The sequence below is a fragment of the Rhyacophila brunnea genome, unplaced genomic scaffold (assembly GCF_057557595.1).
Source record: "Rhyacophila brunnea isolate RB1 unplaced genomic scaffold, BYU_Rbru_1.0 scaffold_13, whole genome shotgun sequence".
Taxonomy (NCBI): Eukaryota; Metazoa; Arthropoda; class Insecta; order Trichoptera; family Rhyacophilidae; genus Rhyacophila; species Rhyacophila brunnea.
Window position 1 is genome coordinate 31,178,592 of NW_028232785.1, and position 21,614 is coordinate 31,200,205.

The 21,614-nt window shown below is 33.2% G+C and overlaps 2 long non-coding RNA genes across 4 annotated transcripts; one reads left to right on the forward strand and one right to left on the reverse strand.

Moving 5' to 3' along the window:
- Positions 1-6,956: 6,956 nt before the first annotated feature.
- LOC147077273 (uncharacterized) lies at positions 6,957-11,332 on the reverse strand. The gene is made up of 3 exons (XR_015069505.1): positions 11,144-11,332; positions 10,691-10,840; positions 6,957-7,064 (listed from the first exon to the last, which is right to left on the reverse strand). It is a non-coding gene; the product is annotated as an uncharacterized LOC147077273 (long non-coding RNA).
- Positions 11,333-11,615: 283 nt separating this feature from the next.
- Positions 11,616-20,535, forward strand: LOC147077274 (uncharacterized). Of its 3 annotated transcripts, none has more exons than XR_015069795.1 (4): positions 11,616-11,876; positions 12,226-12,489; positions 12,747-13,122; positions 19,239-20,535. It is a non-coding gene; the product is annotated as an uncharacterized LOC147077274 (long non-coding RNA). The 3 variants fall into 3 exon arrangements; XR_015069796.1 differs by having other exon boundaries at positions 11,616-11,653; XR_015069794.1 differs by having other exon boundaries at positions 11,777-12,489.
- The last annotated feature ends 1,079 nt before the right edge of the window (positions 20,536-21,614 follow it).

The window sequence follows — 21,614 nt, forward strand, 5'->3', positions numbered from 1 at the left end:
GCGAGAAATTTAGCATAAGGAATAATGTTAAAAGATAGCGCTATTTTTAACCTTGTAAGGTTGAATGATTTTTATTATTAATGCAATTAATATTATTATAATTAATGAATTTTTTCATTGTATTCGACTGGTAGCTAGCAAGATGGTCACTTACTTACTCAAGATCAGCTGACTAATATACTGGAGTGCGATTATCCGGTCTTTTCGTACTCTATGGGAGCCGTCTGCTGAAGGCAGACAGTTCTGTCGGTGTTAGTACCTACCTATCTAAATGCCATTGGGAACTTACCTACCGACTATAACTTGGCTATAGGTCATGCACAAACGAGGTTGATTCCATGCATTCCTCAATAAACTGAGCAACAGAAAATAGAGTAGGAGTCAAATCATACTTCTCATTGAGGTAAATATGGTCAAAATATACAGCTTTTCTGTGCTTGATAGTTTTATTTACCTACCTATAAGTTATTTTGTATTATTTTCTGCTGTTAAAAACTTGAAATTAGTAATGTGATCAGCCCAGGATATCTTCATGGTCCCCGTTACAGCCACACATAGAGAGCCTTACCCTCTTCTTATTTATGTTTCAGTTTTGACTTAATAGACCAGAACGTAACACATCTACTGATGTACTTACCCTCAAGATCAAAGCTAGCTCAGGGTGTTGGTATGCACTTGGGGTGTCAATAAATTGTTTGTTTCAACTTTGTAATTTAATACTATAAAGGAGCACGGGTCCAGAATTAAATACAACACCAGGATTAGCTTTACTTCGTATATTGTTTTCACCAGATATTTTTATAATATTCCTTTACACTTGCATCTTAATATTAATTTATGACTTAATACGAATACGAAAATACTTTATAACAAGGTTCTAAATATTTCTTATTTTTTAGGTACCTAATTAATGTTTGATAACACAATCAGAATTACTCTTTACAATTATTATTGCTTTGAATTACATTCCTCATTGTTTCTTAATTAACAATTGTGGCTTTTGGATTACAATCCTTATTGTTCTTATTTTATAATAATTACTAGCTGACCCGGCAAACGTTGTTCTGCCATATAAATTATTTCTAGTGAATATTTTGGTTGTTAAATAAAAAATAACGAATGTATCGTAAGTGTGTGGGGATGGGATATATGACAAAAAGAGGAATAGAGCGCTGTAGATGATGACCGCCGATAAAAACAAAAAACATCAACCATACATTTTCTCAATTCAAAATGAGTAATGATGTTCCTAATGAATGAATTACCTGTGACAGGATCTCGTTGTTTAATGTTTATGCAATATCCGTCTTGTCCCTTCCAGAAAATTAGCGGATATTGGAGAGCGTCGTATGAACGATGTGTGTCAGCGATGAACTCCAGATTATTGTTTCTTCTTCGAATCACGATTTCTCGCGTTGATGTGCGGTCGCCAACCATGATTCCAGCAATGTCGTCAACAACAGGTGCATTGAATCGACGCACGTGCTCTCCAGCTGGTGTTTTATTAGGATTGATGACAAAAGCGTGATTGTCACTTTGCAATTCGTGCATGTGTGCTTTGCAGAATTTCAATAATTCATTGAGCTCGAATTGAGGCTATTGTAGCCGCAACGTGCATCCACATGATTGATGTCCTCACCACCCATGAAGTAGATTTGTAAAAAATTATGTGGTTCGTTCGGCATTGGCAGCAATGAGCCTACTTTGTGGTATACTTGGCCTTTGATTTTGAACGTATAATGGAATTGTTGACCATTTGCCGCAGTATTGTGAACTATTTCTGTTGCTCCAAACGAAGTCATTTGGAAACATGAATTGAATGTGCGAATGGACTTCAGGAACAGGTTTGAATCTGAAACCGTGCCGATGAGCAAGCCGTTCAATGGTTCTGGTGGTATCTCAATTTCTGGTAGTTGCACTTTTCCTGATGCGGAACACATCCCGGCTGACTCATGTTTGAATTTGAGCGCATGATAATGGGGACATTCTTTGTCCATAGCACCAATCAGCACTTTCGGATGAGCGGAATATTCAATATCTGGCTCGTACTCGAATGCGAGACGAAGGAACGAAGCGGATGTAAATGTTCGATGTACTTGTTGGCGTAGTCGGTCATTTGCTCTGCGTGTGTTAACTACGAACCGGCGCGCTTGGCTCCGTTCCAATTGTCGTTGTTGATTTCGTTCAGCTCGTGACTCTTGTGATTGGGATGCACGCAATTGCAACATGTTTACACGCACGTTTTTGTTATCTTGTTGGATTTGTTCGTCTGTTCTTTCTGCTTTACTATTTCGCATGATTGTTGCTTTATTCGTTCGACGGCCCAAATGGCCCCCCTAGCGTCTTGATGGCATTGTGCACTGTAATACACGCACATAAAAATAGATAAATTAAAATAAAAAGTACAAAATTTTGCACGCACTGCGTTGTGATATGCCGAATGAAATGTCAAAATGACGCGATACTTCTCTTGAATTCTTCTCGGACGTAGCGCCATCTGTCATTCAACAACATAAATAATTTCTTTCTGTTTGAAATACGAACGACGGTTAAATTTGTTCATACAAAAAGAATAAAATCGCGATTAAAAAATGGGAGTGTGGGGGTAGGAGGGTGAAAATTTGGGGTTATAAGTATTTTTTGATGCAAAATAATAAAAAAAATACAAAAAGAAATTTTCAAAAAAATAAAAAATTAAAATTTCTGGATAGAGATACCCAAATCACCTAGCGGTATGAAATATACTTGTTGACCTATTCTCATACCTAACAAATTTACATAAAAAAAATCATAAAAATCGGTCGAGCCATTTCGGAGGAGTTAGACCACAAACATCGTGACACGAGATTTTTATATATATAGAGATTATTATATTTGAGCTATCACTTAAACACCTAGCGATGACTTTAAGTTATCCGGATAATTAAACAACTTCTGCAGCGACCGGCGTCGGCTGTAAGTTTGCACTATTTTTCGTAACAAACCATTGAGGTCATATTAGGTGCATCTCAGTCTGAGGCTCTTATCGCCCTTCTCGCGAGAACCGGCTCCTTTTACAGAGATAAATTACTCTGCGTAACTCTGCTTTTCATTATCTAACGGTTTGCATCAAAATGATTATCCGAATACATAAAAACTTAAATCTACAAATATTCCCAACATTGTCGAAGTACAAAACTTATTAATAATGAATATTAGGTTCTTATCTTAATACACATGCCCAATTACATTATGATGTTTATTTACAATTCAAAATAATACCAAATCAAACATTATAATATAATTGTTATTACCTACTAATTTTCTTTAGCTTTCGTCTCCTTCTTTCCGTTAGCAGTATAATGTATTCATCTACGTTATACCTATATGTTTATCAATTAGCTTATATTATGTAGACAAAATTTCCATATTTTATCGCTAGACATTTTATAAAATTATCCAATCTTATTACTAGACAAGTACTTCCCTCATCTTTCACCTTTGTTAGCGTTTACTTCTATGCCTCGTATACCAGCTAGATACGCAATACATACCACTTTTATCTGAGGAAGAAAATCGATCATATTATGTTTTAAGCCTTTTGACTACAAGGTCAGGAAACGTGTTCACGCTAATAAATTACTCAAGGATGGATAATGGTATAAGACGAAAGTCCAGGAACGTAACGCTACCTACAGATCTTTTCAATGTTGGCATTTAAAATAATTCTAGGCCATTAGGTACTACTAAGTGCACTATAGTTAGGAAGGTAGCTAAAAAGTATAGTATAAATATAGTATAAATAAAAAAATATAGTAAAAAAATATAGTATAAATAAATTAAATTAGCTACAAGAATTTTATACTACAAATTGCTATAACAATATTATTTTCCAATATTATACAAAATAATTACTATACTTTAAAATAATTATATTACAAAATAATTACAAATGTTAGTTATAAAGTAAAAAAAATCTCGTTATTCCTATGTGTCAATTAAGGAATCCAATCCCGAGATTGGTAGTTTTTTCGATAGTAAATATATCATTTTTATATACTTATAAAATATAAAATTATATATATTTTATATATAAATTATATATGATTATATAATATGATTGAAATTCGAGTACATTTGGGTTATTTTGTAAGGGCAATAATACCCTTACAGAAAAATTCCAAGATTATGACGTGTGAACCTAGTTTACTTGAAACTAACCAGAATGGACTTGGTTCACTTTGTTTGTGAACAACTCTTATAGCATTGATAAAATCGGTAAACAAAACATAGTATACACTGTTTTAAGACATTTAGTATGAAAATTGTGTTCGTTAAATCTTGGAATTACATATTAGGTTTAAATCATTGCACGCTAAAGACGCACCAAGCGCGTAACGGTGAAGTGGCCATTCGATATAATTAACACGCTATTTAAATGTAGTAACTATCTCTGCTCAAGTGCCATGACTTCAGTGACGTCTAACTGGTTTAAATAATCGGATTTATTATTCTTCCAATGTTACAATTACGTACAGCAGTAAAAATGGTTATGTGAAGTTTTATATTTTAACTTACAAATGTCAAGTTGTTGTCTATGGTCATTGATTGACTATAGACAATAATAATAAAATGAGTCAATAATTGAATTGAAAAACCGGCTTTCAACAGTACAGTCAATCATGCGAGCAACTCCGCATAAAGTTTAATTAATGTTAATCTTAAATGTTTTAGGACAATATAAAACAATCCATGTCAAAACTGTGTCTCATTTAATCGTGCCCTGAACATTATATTATCACACACACGAAGCAATCTTCTACATACAAAAAATAGACGTTATATCTTCACAACTTACAACAATAGGTCATAACGTCTATAGTTATTTATTATCCGCGAGCAAACGGCGATTCCACGAGTGACGTGTGTAGATACATACACGTCACTAACAGAATGATTTTTTACACATACCGATTGTTTGTGATTGATGAAAAAATCAACTCGAAAGATTCGGGATAATGTTTACTAATCACGGATTTCATAGGTATCGAAAATTGTCCGGGAGGGATCCCGTGATGGACTCCCTAGTGTCAATACGCTCAGATGATATGCCACAAATACTAATTTGTCACATAAATACCAGTGGCCAATACTACCAACATGATGTTTGACAGACTGCATAATTGGTACGTCTTCATAAACGTCATAACATAAATATAAAATAAAGGATAAGTTTGCGAGTATCTATACGAACATACGTTAGGATTAGAAGGTTATAACACCAGTATGTCTTTGTATGATTTTTAAGACTACTAGATGTTGAGCAACTATATAAAAGTACATTGCTTTTATAAGGTTTTTCACCAGTATGTGTCATTTTATTTCTCTTAAAATTCACAAAGTTGCGACCATCTATATGAAAATACATTGCTTGTTAGGTTTATCACTAGTATGTGTCATTTTATTTTTTTAAGATGACTATATGTCGATGAATATGAATATGAAGATGACTATACGAACACACATTGCATTTATAAGGTTTTCCACAAGTACGTGTCATTTTTTCTCTCTTAAGATCACCAAGTTTCGAGCATCTATATAAACATGTTTAAGATGACTAGATGTCGAGGATCTATTGCCATAAAACATTTTATTTATAAGTCATCTTAAGTTAAGTTAAGTAACATCTATATGACCATACATTGCATTCATAAAGTTTTTTCACCAGTATGTGTTATTTTATGTCTTTTGAGATAATCAAGTTGCGAACATCTATATGGACATACATTGCATTTATAAGGTTTTTCACCGGTATGTGTCGTTTTATGTCTTTTGAGATGACCAATTTGCGAGCATTTATATGAACATACATTGCATTTATATGGTTTCTCACCAGTATGTGTCATTTTATGTCTTTTGAGATAACCAAGTTGCGAGCATATATATGAACATACATTGCATTTATAAGGTTTTTCACCAGTATGTGTCATTTTATGTGTTTTGAGATGACCAACTTGCGAGCATCTATATGAACATACATTGCATTTATAAGGTTTTTCACCAGTATGCGTCATTTTATGTGTTTTGAGATAACCAAGTTGCGAGAATCTATATGAACATACATTGCATTTATACGGTTTCTCACCAGTATGTGTCATTTTATGTCTTTTGAGATAACGAAGATGCGAGCATCTATATGAACAAACATTGCATTTATAAGGTTTTTCACCAGTGTGTGTCATTTTATGTTTTTTAAAATCACTAAGTCGCGAGCATCTATATGAACATACACTGCATTTAAAGAGATTTTTACTAGTATGTGTCATTTTATGTCTTTTAAGATGTACAAGTTGCGAGCATCTATATAAACATACATTGCATTTATAAGGTTTTTCACCAGTATGTGTAATTTGATGTTTTTTGAGATAACCAAGTTGCGAGCATCTATATGAACATACATTGCATTTATAAGGTTTTTCACCAGTATGTGTCATTTTATGTTTTTTAAGATCACTAAGTCGCGAGCATCTATATGAACAAACACTGCATTTAAAGGGTTTTTCACCAGTATGTGTCATTTTATGTATCTTAAGACCACCAGGTTGCGAGCATTTATATGAACATACACTGCATTTATAAGGTTTTTCACCAGTATGTGTCATTTTATGTGTTTTGAGATGACCAAGTCGCGAGCATCTATATGAACATACATTGCATTTATAAGGTTTTTCACCAGTACTTGCATTTTTATTTGCTTTAATATTACAATGTTGAGAAAATACGATCACTTGATTTTGATCATCAATCACGTCCATGTGAGCAATTTTGTGAGTTCTTAGAGCACTTCTGCTATCAAAAACTGCGCTACAAATGCAGCAAATTAAATTAAGTGAGAAATGGATTACTCTCCTCAGAATTAGGCGAAGTTCCTTCGGAGTATCGCGTTCTAAGATTTCTTTTTTAATGTCTTTCTCATCTATCGTGACTTCTGAATACTGCATCATTCTATCCTGGATTCCATCATCTGAGGATTGTTGACTGTCGCCAGTATCGTGATGCTTTGTGAAAACTGCCTTGGTAGAAACCTAGAAAAAAATTCAATATTATCAATTGTTATGTGTTATTAAATTCCATTTGTATTTTTTTTCCTTTTCAGCAACTGCAGACATTATTAAATAACGAAGTGAGAGTAAACTGTCAATAGTGTCGTTGGAGGGTGTGCATAGGCCTGTGACACCAACACGTAAGAGAGCACTGACCTTCAGTTGGTGTTCGTGAACGTGAAATTTTGATGACATAACTGCATATTTCAGCCTTATAATAAATACTGTCGCTAATAAAATGACGTTAACAACCTATAACAAATCCAAAGTAAGAACCAAGGAGTAAGTCCGGCAATTTATACTGACCAGTTTAGCAACTACTCAGGATGGGCTGTGTATGCCAAGAGTCGATCTTAGCGGTAAGTATTATAGATGTAGTATATAGGAATAATTAAATATATTTATAGGTATTACTGGTATGCATAACGAATTAATATGTATTTAAATGTTTAATTGTATTGTCATAAGATCACCGAGCAAATTTAATATGTCATTACTCATTGTATAGATTCGATTAAATTAATAATTATTATATAATTGCCATTATATTATAATCAAAATGACGTATCAGAATACGTAGTTTTTATATAGAGTCGTGTAAAAAGCAGCATATGCAAATGCGAATTTACGAAAATTTAATAATATAGTGCAAGGTCTCCTTCTTATAATTGCTATATAACTCCGTATGTCAGACAGAGCCAGCGCTCGGGCCAAATTTGCACACACGTTTTGTTTGAAGTATAAGGTGTAGTGAGTGGAAAAAGCACACACTAGGTGAGCAATTTTCTATAGAAAACTCCATACGAGTGAGCGAGATAATACCGTAATGCTTAAACAGAATTAATCAAAATTTTCTTGCAGAATAATTATTCGTGATGCCATGATTGATTTATATAAACTTAGATATAAGGCGAACATAATATATTAACCAATAGACTAAGATAATCTTAGGGCTTTATAACTTTATATCTATCCTTTAGACGAGTATGTCCGAACATAAATAGAGATGAAAAATCATAGTTTGTAAAGCTCAAAACTGGACGATATAACGATAAAATTTAAACGCATATCCTTACAATTCCTGTCGATGAGCTAAGGATTCATTATGTATGTAAACTATTAACTTCTCTTATTCAAGATGTAACTATTTGAGAGGTAAAACTTTAAATCGCCCAGCGTATCTCGTCTTTTTATGGCCAAACCTGATGCCGCAAGTACATCCTAATTGCGTGTGCGGTTCTCCAACTTTCTAATTAGCGACTCTATAATATTAAGACATTATTAAGACTTTTATAAGTTAATAAAAATTAAATAAATATATATTTATAAACAGATTTGGACTTTAATACTCAATAAAATTCTACGAATAAGTTCGTATAATTATAAATATAAACTATATATATATTTTTTACAGTTTTTCTAAGAATTATAAATTATACAATATATAAATTATATGTAACCTTGAACATAGAATAATAGTAGTGCAATAACAAAACATATCGTAATACTGAACGTGAGTTTTATTAGTTAAAATAACTGTAGTGAAGCACCATCATCGAATGTTTTCACTATGTACTCCAAGATCCTCACATAGATGACCCCCAGATCACATAGCTGAGCTAGTCGAATCTGGGTGACTGTCACCTGCCTAGCTTAAGGGCGAAACAAAAGTCACAAAAAATATTCAAATCTCATCAGACAACCTCGATCAATAGTATAAACAATATTTTAATATCATACTTCGAAATTCCACATCATTTAATAGAACACTCACTACACGATAATCTCCATATTGGAGAAAGTGTTGTGGGGTGTGGGAATGACTATTAGACAACAAAACTCAAAATTACTATATCCAGTCAAAACTTCTACGGATGATTTCAATATTTCGTGAATTTGGAATATTATTATTAAACATCCCCATAATTAATTTGTGAATTAAATTAATGACGTTTGGCTTGCCCACTCTTGCGGCACATCCCGCTTTCGCCTATTAATTATTGGTCGTTAGATTTTCCATAAACTTTTGATTGTATAATGTAAGGTATAGTAGGGTGAGAGGTGCAATCACGTATCCATACTAAAAATACACACTACATACAAAGAGAAGTGGACAAAAAATATCTTACTTAAGAGATGAATTTTTATCCACTGCACATAACTACATTCGTGAAAGATGAAAAAGGCAATCGACATTTTGTATTTCATGGCAGGTGAAATATTATAATTAGGTACTACATTAAATCACCGATTTCGTGATATTTCAACTCGATTCGTATGAAATACCATTACCCTCTGTTTTCAAGATTCCACAATGGTAAAAAAGAGTTTCACTTTTTGCTTAAATAGAACTGGCGAAAGGGTTAATCGTCAAACCGACCTGTAATACTGCGCATCCTTTTTGACACTTATGATCAGTATTTAGACAGGCAAATCATGAATAAAGTGACGATCGAACAGCGATTCAAAGATATAAATAATGTTTTACTTAAGCGATGACGCTTGGTTTGTTAATAAACAAAATTGGCGCATATGGGGTCCAATCCGGAGGAGAACAGATTTCTTTACATAAAAATAATGCACTAGCTTGTGCGGTTTACATGCTGGTGGAATCATCGGACGTCATTTATTAAAAAAGAGGTGGGAGCTCGCGTTACGGTCAATGGAGATCATAAGGCACTGGCCCATGATCAATGATATTTGTTGCTGTTGCACGTATGGATGGGATTGATCCGTACAGGATGTGGTGTCAACAGGATGAAACAACGTATCAGGATACGACCGCAACCATTGATATATTGCATCAGGTTTATTTATGATATGAACCTGTCAATTTGCTGCCAAAGTCGTGCGATTTGACTAATATGGAATATTTCCAGAGAGGCTAGGTGACGCTGATAAGCCATACACAATTGACGCCTTGAAAACCAACATTGTTAGTGCTATTGTAATATACGCCAGCAGTGCTCGAAAAGTGGCCCAAAACCGGAAGTACAGAATGCACTTCGTCAAGAACTCCGCGGTGGCCATATACCACAAAATTAATATAGTTTTGAATGCAAATTCAAAGATTGGATAACATAATTGACTGATAATTGAAATATGTTCACTCTGCAACTGTGCTATGTTTATTCCTGATATTTCTTGATAAAATAACTAATGATCACCTAAATAACGTAACGATGGCCGAGCAGCTTACGCGTCGGGATGCGTGCGATAAACCTCCTCTTTGCTGGAAGCAATTTTTTTTTAAACAATATAACAAATGAACTTTTTTTTTTTACATATCTTACCTTGCATGACTTAAAAGGCACTTACGGGAGATTAATTTACCGTATAGTGGATCGCAATTTAAGATACCTATTGACAATAAAATTGCTTTACATTCGAATGATTGTGATGTATAAATTATCATAATTAAATACTCACGATTTAACGAAAGATGTACAGACCAACACATATATTGTATTAACATATTATTAGTGTAAGCTAAAACCAACAAATGAAACAAGTTGGAGCGAATTAATAATGGTGTAATGAGTTTCAAAGATGCATTTTCAAATTTCAACCTTCTATATTATAAGACAGCACACATTATGTCTACTTACGATTGGCCTGTAATCTGAATGCGAACAACCCGGTTGAGGGTATTCATCATCATATTATGGGTGTGAAACATCTTCAATAATCTCGCGCTTGACGACGGCTTGTTGATCATCTGTCTCAGATTTTATATTAGAGAGGTCAGCCATTGGGCACTGAAAGAAGTAATTATTTTATTTTGTAAACACGGTAAAACCAGTTTCTGTTCTTGTAACATCCATAAACAATGTATAATAATTATATTTAACATGATTAAGCAGATAACCTAACCTATAATATCACAGATGTATCGTAGCTGTCAAATTGCTTAATCAAGTATTCTTTTGAAACAAAGTTTAATGTCATCGAATGTCCTTACATAGTTTGTAAAAAAGCAACATATTATTATAATAGTATACTTATCGTTATTAATCTCAATCTAAAAAAAATGTAAAAGAATTTAGTCTCCAAAAACTAACCTCGAAATTGCAACTTGAAACGTCCGCATTCTCTTGCGTAACATGAAAGCGAGGGTCCGGGTTGTTTGGGTGGCTAGTCAGCGTATCAAACAAAGGCTTGCCTTCTATATCTGAGTGTCCTCCATCACATTCTTGCTTTACATCCATGTTAAGGGTATATTTTCCAAAAGCAACGCGTTACGTGACAGACAGGATCCTTTCAAGGTAATGTTAGAATAGTGTTGCCGCAATACTGAAAAGTATTTTCGTGAGAACTACCTATAATAAAAATACACACTTGACACGGAGACACACTTTAATAATATGTATGTTTTGTTGTCTAAACACAACGATGGTACGAATATGATCATCAGCATTTCCTCAATCATAACGAGAACAGCGCATCTCAGTATAAAATAACAAATAAATCAAGTTGGGTTTTTTTCTCCTATAATGTCAACACTGACGATATCTTTTTCTCGGTGACGGCTCCACTCTCTCCTAGTGTCCAGCGACAGGACATACGTTTTAGTTAAGATAAGGCCATCCTCCCACGGCGCAACTGAAGTCCGACGGAACTGAAACTAAAATTCCAGCCAGTATCTAGCTAATGTATTTCAATGGCGGCTCGCTGACGGCGAGACTGGAATCTCTCAGCTTCAAAACGGTCGCGAAGAGACGCGACATGCTAGTCGCGCGGTCTCTGAAGTTTCCAGTCACCGTAAAACAGTGGTACCAACATCATAAGATTTCGGTGAAAAATCATATTTTCTTACCAAAATTGGTTAAATATTAATCGGAAAATTAAAATAACATTATGTAAACGCTGCAGCGCGCATGTTGTCAGTTTTTGTTCAACACAGCTGATAGTCCAGTTTGACAGTTTGAGATTATGTGATTATTATTTCAACTGGGTTTCAGTAGCGCCGTGTGCGAAGCATCGCATTGGTCAGTTTATGAGTTCCTTTACAAACCAGTTCCATCAGATTTCAGTTGCGCCGTGGGAGGATGGCCTAAGTGTTCTACGTTTAGTCGGTGTTCTTGTCATTAGCATCTGTACCATAATATCTACAAAATTTAATAGGTACATTCTTGTTTATCAGATAATAGCTACACGGAATATTATTCACTGCATTTCGGCAATACTTATATAATAGGTACTACAACAGAACAGAAAGTTGTCAAGTTGTCTCTAGCACATTGCATACGATTGTTGATACGCAAACATGGAAGTTAAGCGAAAATGTGATAGAGACCAATCTGGTACTGAAGACAAGTTTGATGTAACAACTAGCCATCAAAACAGCACTGACACGTGCACCTATATAAAGCAGGAGAACTCAGACGATTTCAGTTGCGATTTTGAGGTTAGTTTTTATTTATTAAGTCCTTTCCTGTGATTTTTTATAATTATTTTATCAGAATACCTACGATAAGTTTATTTTTTTACAATTTGTTTAAGAACATACGAGGATGTCAAACTTTCTTTCAAAAATCTTTTGACATACCTACATATAGACAGCTACCTACCTCAATTATATAAGTAAGTATTGTTATAAAATAGGTACGCGAGTTCAAAATTGTTTTTTTATATGATTACAAAAATGTATAACGTTTCTTTCAGAACCCGACAACGCTTCTCGCTGAAATTAATCCTGAGATTGACCTCCAGCTGGTTGACGTTAAACGAGAGTTCGTTGCAGACGCAAAACACACATTCCATGAAGGTTCAAATAGACTATATGACGATCGGGCACATATATGCTAAGAGCGTTTTAGTGTCTATGATCAAATCTATGCCATTCCGACATTTATACATACATATTGTATGACAGCTATGACATCGTATTTACACTCTGTGACACCCTGTGACACAGGACGCCAACATAAGAAACGGGTTTTTCGACATATATATGACCGATCGTCATGGAGTGTATTTGAAGCATGATGAAGATCCAACACCTGGATGTTCGCATTCAGATAACGGACCAGTACAGCAGGTAATTGTATATAATGCGATATTTTCTTCCATTATCTATGTATCCTATCACAGCTTTGTGACTAAATTTCAAAAGGTACATATTATCCTCGTCTCGGTTACACACGCTTCGTACAACTACAGTATTTGAATGTGATGTCTGTCACTGATGATGACCAATCGACCTAATCTGTCAGAAAGTACTTTTGTCATAACATTATTGTTTGTATGTAGCAGAATAATGCTGCGATGACATTATGCTCACGTCACATGCTGGCATGTCGACTAAGTTAGTCTGTGGTTTCGTCATTCCGCAAAATATTTTGAATGGTCTAATTTCAATGAACTTTAACAGTTTATACGTGTACGTGCTTAAAAATTACTTGCGTCATTTCATCCATACATAATATTGTGAACAGTATTACTCCAACTTAAGATACGAGACACTGAGCATATCTTTATGCACAAGCATTTCTCAAACGAGTGATCCCACTGTTCAGCTGTCAAAATTAGATCCCAGATTGCCCGTAAAACAACATAACTATAAGGTCTTTCTCGTTTCGTATTTAATTATCAAAAAATAGCAAATCAAATTTTAACCTTTCATTGATTTTGTTATAAATATACATTCCTGTTATTCGTCAGTTCGTCACTGTTCTGGCAGAAGACACTAATACGAAAAAATTACATTGAGTTAGTTATACCTAAGTGTTCCTTATTTCAAACTTTACCGTCTGGAAACCTTCTTAATAAATAAACAGTCTTTATTTTAAAGTCATCCTTTTTTACGATTACTTAATAAACTCACATGATAGACCATTTCAAATATGTTATCAACTTCTAAGTCAAATTACTCAAAACTAGTATTCTCCAGTAAGTGTGTTCTGCCAGAACAGAGCGAGTTATCAAATTCAAACTATTTCTTCATGCAAAAAACGGTGGTAACATCGATTTCCAAAAAATGTCTTATGTAGCATTGAGCTATAGGTACATTACGTTTGTGGAAGATGTGTTAATGTTAGTGTAGTAATTATGATGTACCTCATCTATCAAAATCAAACCAATCCCATATTCAAGACAACTGCAAACCAGCAGACAATAGATTAGAGATGGTCATACATGAAGTCAACGATAACTTCTTTCTTGATTTTCATAATTAAATAAAGTACCACACCATAGTCACGTTCTCACATATATCGAGTAGGTTTATAGAAAGTGTTAAATGACATTACAATAATTAATTTGTACCCAGTGGAATTATAGATCTGAAAAACACGGTTTCTGATAGAAGACGCGTTTTATAAAATGATATAAGTATCTATTAATAATTATGATTATGTCAAGCCTTTTAAGATTGTGCTTGATTTAAATTGATGTATGTTCGGGACTCCAAAAATCGAAGTAAAAACAAAGATTATGTACCTTTTTGCACCACCCAGCACCACAGTCGGTTTTAATCGATCGATCACTCCGTGCAACGCCAACTCAAGTTTAAGCCCAAGCAATCGGAAACTTCCCGACAACGAGTGGTCTTACCTCTCCTGCGCCTCCCACTGCTTACCAATCATTATTCTATATTAATATATCGACACCTCCTACGTATACTATTGTAACTAACAAAATGACGTTTTTCACTTTTTTTCATTTTTCGTATCCATAGTATGTATTACATATGATGCAATTTACAGAATTTCAAAAATTGTATTATAAGTGCGATTTTCAAGCATTGCACATTATTGTATCTCAAATATCTTGAATTTTTTCCGACGTGAAGTATGGTAAAGTATTTAGCAATACTATACGCGGGAAACACACGGAGATCTTGCCGCGCGGGTGTATTGTTACTGCTAATTACGATACTTCACTTCGGACGGGAGGTGACACACCGCTACCAGTGTGAACTTTTGGTTATATTGTATTTTTTGTATGATTTGGTAAATATTAAATACCATAATGAAGAGATCTAGACAATGCCAATGAAAATTGCGCAATATGCCCGCATCTATAGCACTTTAGTGTCAAGAATACAAAAATTGATAGAAAATCTATGCGTTCACAAAAATGTGTGAAGGCCAGATGGGACAATTAATAGTACAGCGTATAATATTATAGAAACGGATAATAATAGTAAAACAAAAATGGACGAAATAAATTCTACCCAGGGAAACTGTGACTTTAGAATTCAAGGTAAGTTAATATTTTTAATTTTTTTCTCGTACGACAACAAAAAGTATCGTAAGTAATACTTACCATTGTCTTCGTCGTTTCTTTGCTTGTAACTATTATTGTATGTAATATTTACCATATTTTACGTCGGAAAAAACTGAAAAAAAATATTGTATCTATCACTTATGGTAATTTACGTCGTGCTTATTTTAGTAAAATAAATTGTATGTAGTACTTATCATATTATACGGCGACATACAATTTTAGTTGCAATAGTATACGTGTGATAACTTTTATAAATTCATGTTTATTTAGTTGTTTTGCTTTTTACAGAGTCACTACTGCCTCCAGGTGCCAATTAAAATATGATAATGTAACTTTTAGACATTATTTGTGCCGATGATGAGACTAGTGCCAGCGTTGCTGATACAAACAGACTACATTCTCTCGAAAAGATTAATAGTAAAAGTAATTGGATAAATTATATAGAGCTATTATTATGAAAAATCACCTAAAGAGGTACTGTTACCATAAGGCATGAGATTTATAATCCTTAAAAAAAACCCCATTTTTAATGGTTAAGGTTTTGGGTGATCGAAATAAAGTGGAAATATGTAGCTAAATTAGCGATAAATGAAAAGCAATGCAGAGTTTTTACTGAAACTCATTCGTGGCGAAGTTTTACCATTAAATGTCATCTGACGAAATGAAAATAACATAGAATTGGTAAAAGTCTGCAAAAAAAGTTTCTAGCTACATTCTCTATTTGTAACCAATTCGTATGCACAGCTTTGGACAAGGTGGATAATGAAACTTGCGTTTTAATACCTGATCAACGAAGTCGACACAAACATTATAATGTTGTATTAACTTATGATATGAAAATCAGTGTTTCCGACCATGTTAAGTCCATCCAACCGGACGAATCATATTATGTTCGACAGCGATCAAGCAAATTTTACTTGGATGGCGACCTGGATTTTATCCCTCTGTTTAAACTATATAATGAATGGTATGAACCCACAATATACACACATAAAGCTCAAACAGAAAGGCAGTATCAATTATTCATAATCAATGAAAATTTTAAATTGTGTTGTGTAACTATGTCCCTAAAAAGGACCAGTGTGACCAATGTCACATTTTCAAAAACTTACAAGTAAGAGTAGCATCCACTGAGCAACTCCCAGTTTATGGCAAGAACCTTGATCGTCAGTTCAAATTATTTGATAAACATGATGTTCAATCATCAAATGGCAGAATGCCCTTCACGGGAATTTGAGTATATTTTATTATAAACGTAAATTATCGGTTTTCAATTTCACTGTTTTTCAATTCACACAAATGGTTGCTACATTATACATGTAGCAGAAGGCTGAAGGCAAACGAGGTGCAAATGAGGACTCAAGTTGCTTACTTAATTTTGTAACCAAATATTGTGCCCAATGAGCAAAAGACTTCAGGTTTTGGTCTAACAAACAGAAATCACATTAATTATGACTTTAACATGACTTTATGCGGTCCATAAATATAATGTTAATGTAAAGTACACATTTTTGGAATGAGGACATACGCAAAATGAAGAGGACTGCGCTCAAGCCCTGATTGAAAGATGTTCAAAAAACAAACAAATTTTTGCACCTCCAGAACGGTACTGTCTAGTTAGATGGGCAAAACAAGAGAGAAAACCCGAAGATGTGGTAGGGATCAATCACGTTGACATGTTTGATTTCAGAGCTCTATTAAAATATCATATATTATGGACTAATGCAAATTACTATAAAATCACAATGATCCGTTTAAGATTAGTTACAAGTGCGACTTGTCTAGCACTGTCTACTCGACCATGGTCGTGAAAAGTAACACCTAGCCCACGCAACGAGAAACTTCATTTTCTTTAATCACAAATATTGCCAATTCCAAAAGCTAAGACAGATGATTTACTGAATATGTGCAACAGTGGAATCATTCCTGGAGTTATCTCAAGTTTTTCAGTAATTTCATACATGTCAATACCTACCACTGAAATTCCACCAGCAGATTCTGAGGAAGATTGATTTTATTATTTGTGAATACGAAAACCTATACCAAATTGTGTTCTCGTAGGATGAAAATAAAATCAGCTTAATAATTGATATTATGCCAGTGTAAAAAATTTCTTTTTGGTTGTATGTTTAAAATTTTGCATGGTTCTTTTGTCAGATCATATAATTGAAAATTAATTCCAAACTAAAAATATAGTTGCATAATGATTTTTTTTCAGTTTCACGTATATTTTAACCTGAAGTGCACCCTTCCATCTAATCACCCATTGTTATTCCCTTGTCTGATTTTACTTTGATATTATTGATATTTTAATTTACCAAGAATTCGTAAGAACGTTGGTTTGAAGTGATTGTAATTTTTATTTTTTGCTTTTAATTTTATTTCAATATTTACATACTTCCTTGAATTGGATTTTTGATTGAAATTGTTTCTTTTCTATTTTTGTCTGAATGTTTAATTTTTATCACGTCATGAAAGACTTAAATTTATTTTATGTTTTATTAAGTAATTTTATTTAGAGAGTATTTTTTCCAACCTACCTGTCTGACGACCCATACCATAATTTTTAATTATTGTTATTACCGAATTATGATATAAAATACGCAAAAAATCTTAGGTAACGAAATGTTTTTAGTATATACAATATATTTCAACAAAACTAGGACGACGTAAATTATGATAAGTATCACATACAACTAAATGCATGTAAGAGGTTCCGCCGTAAACTATTGTATGTGCTTGATACAATATTTCGAACAAATCCTTTTCCGCAGTATAATGTTGTAACAGCATTTTCTGATAAACTACAAAAAATATTAGATATCCTTAAATGCAAAACAAATCTATTTATAATTGACAATAGACATCCCAAATTTGGTGCAAAACATTCAAAAGGTCGACTTACACCAAGCTTTTGTATCTTTAAACCGCTCTCCTGTAAAGTTGCGATTATGAAGTTACAATACTATACGTAGGAGGTGTCGATATAATATTAATATAATACATAAAAATTTATTTAAAAAAATATATATATTAATAAATTTAATAAAAATAGTGACGATATAGCTGTGCGTATTTTCTATAGTTTTTAATATTATTTTTACCTGTGGTATTTGCCAATCGATGCGCAAACGTCGCAACTCGTGCATAAATGACAAATCGTATTGTATTAAAAAATAGGCAAATACTCTTCAAGAATTTATGTTTAATGAAAATATATAATTGAACATATCGCTCCTAATGCTTAATGCATGACACATAATATTATCGCACTCACCTCATCAGGCGGCGGAGGAAGCCTTTTCGCGAAGTTCTGATTTTGATCGATTTGTTATGCTTGAGACCACTGTGGCGAGAGAATGCCTCATCTGATCGCAGCAATTCTGGTGTCATTATCTGTGTAAATAACCAAGCCAAGTAATACAGTAACAAACAATTTAATTGGTACCAACAAAATTACCTGCCCCAAATAAGAAACAAAAACTTGGTTGAGCTACTAGTAGTAATTCTGATAGCCATTGAAAATGGAAAACCGTTCAGTTATGGGAAATCTATAAAATAAGCGTGGTTAAAATAATCCGACGACCTTTTTGAAAAACCTGAAAACAGGAAAAATATATTTGAAGGATAAAAGATATGCCTTCGTCTAGAAACACGGTGAATGATAGAATCTCTCATTGTTATTTTTAACCCTCTTTTAATAGAATTATTAAAAAACTACTTTTTCATTTTTTTCCAATAAAAAACTGCTCGGCACGTCAGATAGTCGAATGATTATATTTGGAAAATTTTGGCACGCGTACGTTACGTAAAAAGGTTCACTAGCACAGTGTCTAAGTATAGTATTTCTACCTAGATCTTTTACTTATAATAAACTGTTATTTAAAAATCTCAATTTAATAATAATTTTAAATGTTTTTTTTTTAGATTATTGGTAGAATCACTGTACCGGCCAATGTTGCGAGTGTCATATCGTCCTGGGACGTGACTGAACCACAAGCATCTAGCGAAGACCTACACATTGAGGCACATAATATGAAGAAAGATCTCGGGGAACATGTTGAAAGATACAACAATGTCACGTGTCACAATAGTAAACGTGATATTTTTCAATCGAATATAGTAAACACAAAATTATTGGTGGCTGTTATACAACTGGTAAAAAAAAAATTCATAAACAAAATTTTGTGTGCAGTATCTGTTTTGATTTTTTTTCATCGATTGACCTAATGTTGCTTCACAAAGCAATACACAGAACCACAATTGCGAAAACGACCGATTCCGTTGCAAGGCATGTTAAATGTGACGATGGTCATTTTTCAAAATTTCGTCCTGGTCACGTCGTGAAATCACTCAAAATGACTTATTCTGATGAAAAGTCATTCAAGTGCAATATTTGCAAATACTCATGCATAACGACGAGTACCATGAAAACACACAAAATTACTCATTCTAGTGAAAAACCATTTAAATGTGATATATGCTACTACGTGTGCAGAGATTCAAGTAAAATGAAAATACACAAAATGACTCATTCTAGTGAAAAGCCATTTAACTGTGATAAGTGCAAATACTCATGCACGGCGTCTGGTAGCATGAAAAGACACAAAATAAGTCATTCTGGTGAAAAGCCATTTAAATGTGTTATATGCAATTATTCATGCAAACGATCAGATGACATGAAAACACACAAAATGCTTCATTCGGGTGAAAAGCCATTTTAATGTGATATTTGCAATTACTCATGCAGAACGTCTAGTCGCATGATAATGCATAAAAGGACCCATTCCAGTGAAAAACCTTTTAAATGTGATAAGTGCAATTACTCGTGCACACATCCAAGTCACATGAAAACACACAAAATGAGTCATTCTGGTGAAAAGCCATTTAAGTGTGATAAATGCAATTACTCATGCAGACAGTCTAGTGGCATGAAAACACACAAAATGACACATTCTGGTGAAAAACCATTTAACTGTGATAAATGCAATTACTCATGCACGACGTCTAGTAACATGAAACGACACAACATGACTTATACTGGTGAAAAGGTATAATGTGATAAATGCAATTAATAATGCATAACGTCTAGTAGCATTAAAATAGAGAAAAAGACTCAATCTGGTGAAAACCTACTTAATTATGATAATTACTCTTGCATAAAATCTGGTAGCATGAAATTGGCTAAAAATACTCATTCTGGTGAAAAACCAAATGTGAAAGTAAAAATAAAAAATAAAGAAAAAATGAAAAGTGAAATGTGATTAACAAAATTACTTATACATACAGTCAGGTACCATAAAACATCACAAAAACACGCATCGTTTGTGAATTTATGGCTATGGCCGTATGTTGTAGCTTAGTCACTGGAAAATGCAAAAAGAAATATATAGGCGTATTTCAAAAAAATACTACTTTATTCTTAGGTCAATAATCATTATAAAACTAACATTATTCATAGGATGTTTATCACATTTGAATGGTCAAAGACGTATAATCATTATCTTTACAATTATCTTCAAATGTGTTAATTGTGCCCATTTTCAATAACAAAATGCCTAATTCTTGTCAAATTTGGGATCAAAAAGATTATAAAATAATTTTTTTTTATCGTAAATATGTCACTATATATAACATTGATATTAATTTTAATCATAATTTTGAAAATGCGTTTAAAAGTTTATAAATCTAAAAAATTTTAACACCACTTCACATGGACGTATTGAAATATGACTATATTCTAAAACATCAGAGCGAGAGGTTTAAAAGAATACTATTTTATGTAATAAAAATACTTTATGCAGTCATCAAATATTCAAAATAAATATAAAGGATAATAAGGCTTCAAAATTATATGAATATATTATCTACAACGTTTAAGGAATGCCCAGGGTTATGCTCTGAAAATTCCATAAAAGCTCCGTTTTGACCTACGCTTAGCTTGTAGGCCGATAAGTCAAAAGTAAACTTTTACTATTTTTTTTGATAATTTACAATTTCAACCGTATTCATTAATAAATATGTATCTGAAAACATTGAAAAGAAAAATATTTTTTATTTTAAGTCCACACTAAATTTACAATTGTAGAAAAAGTTATAAATTGTCAATTTGTCAAAGGACCCTATCTTATTATTAGGTAAGTAATATTAAGATATTATTACAATTTGGTTTCTTTTATTTTGTTAACTGTGGAACGGTGGAACTGCATTGTATTGTTGTTTTTATTTAATAATACGCATTTTTTTTTTACTTATTCGACTTTTAATCAATAGATTAGGACCGGTTTCGTCCGCCTCAGATGG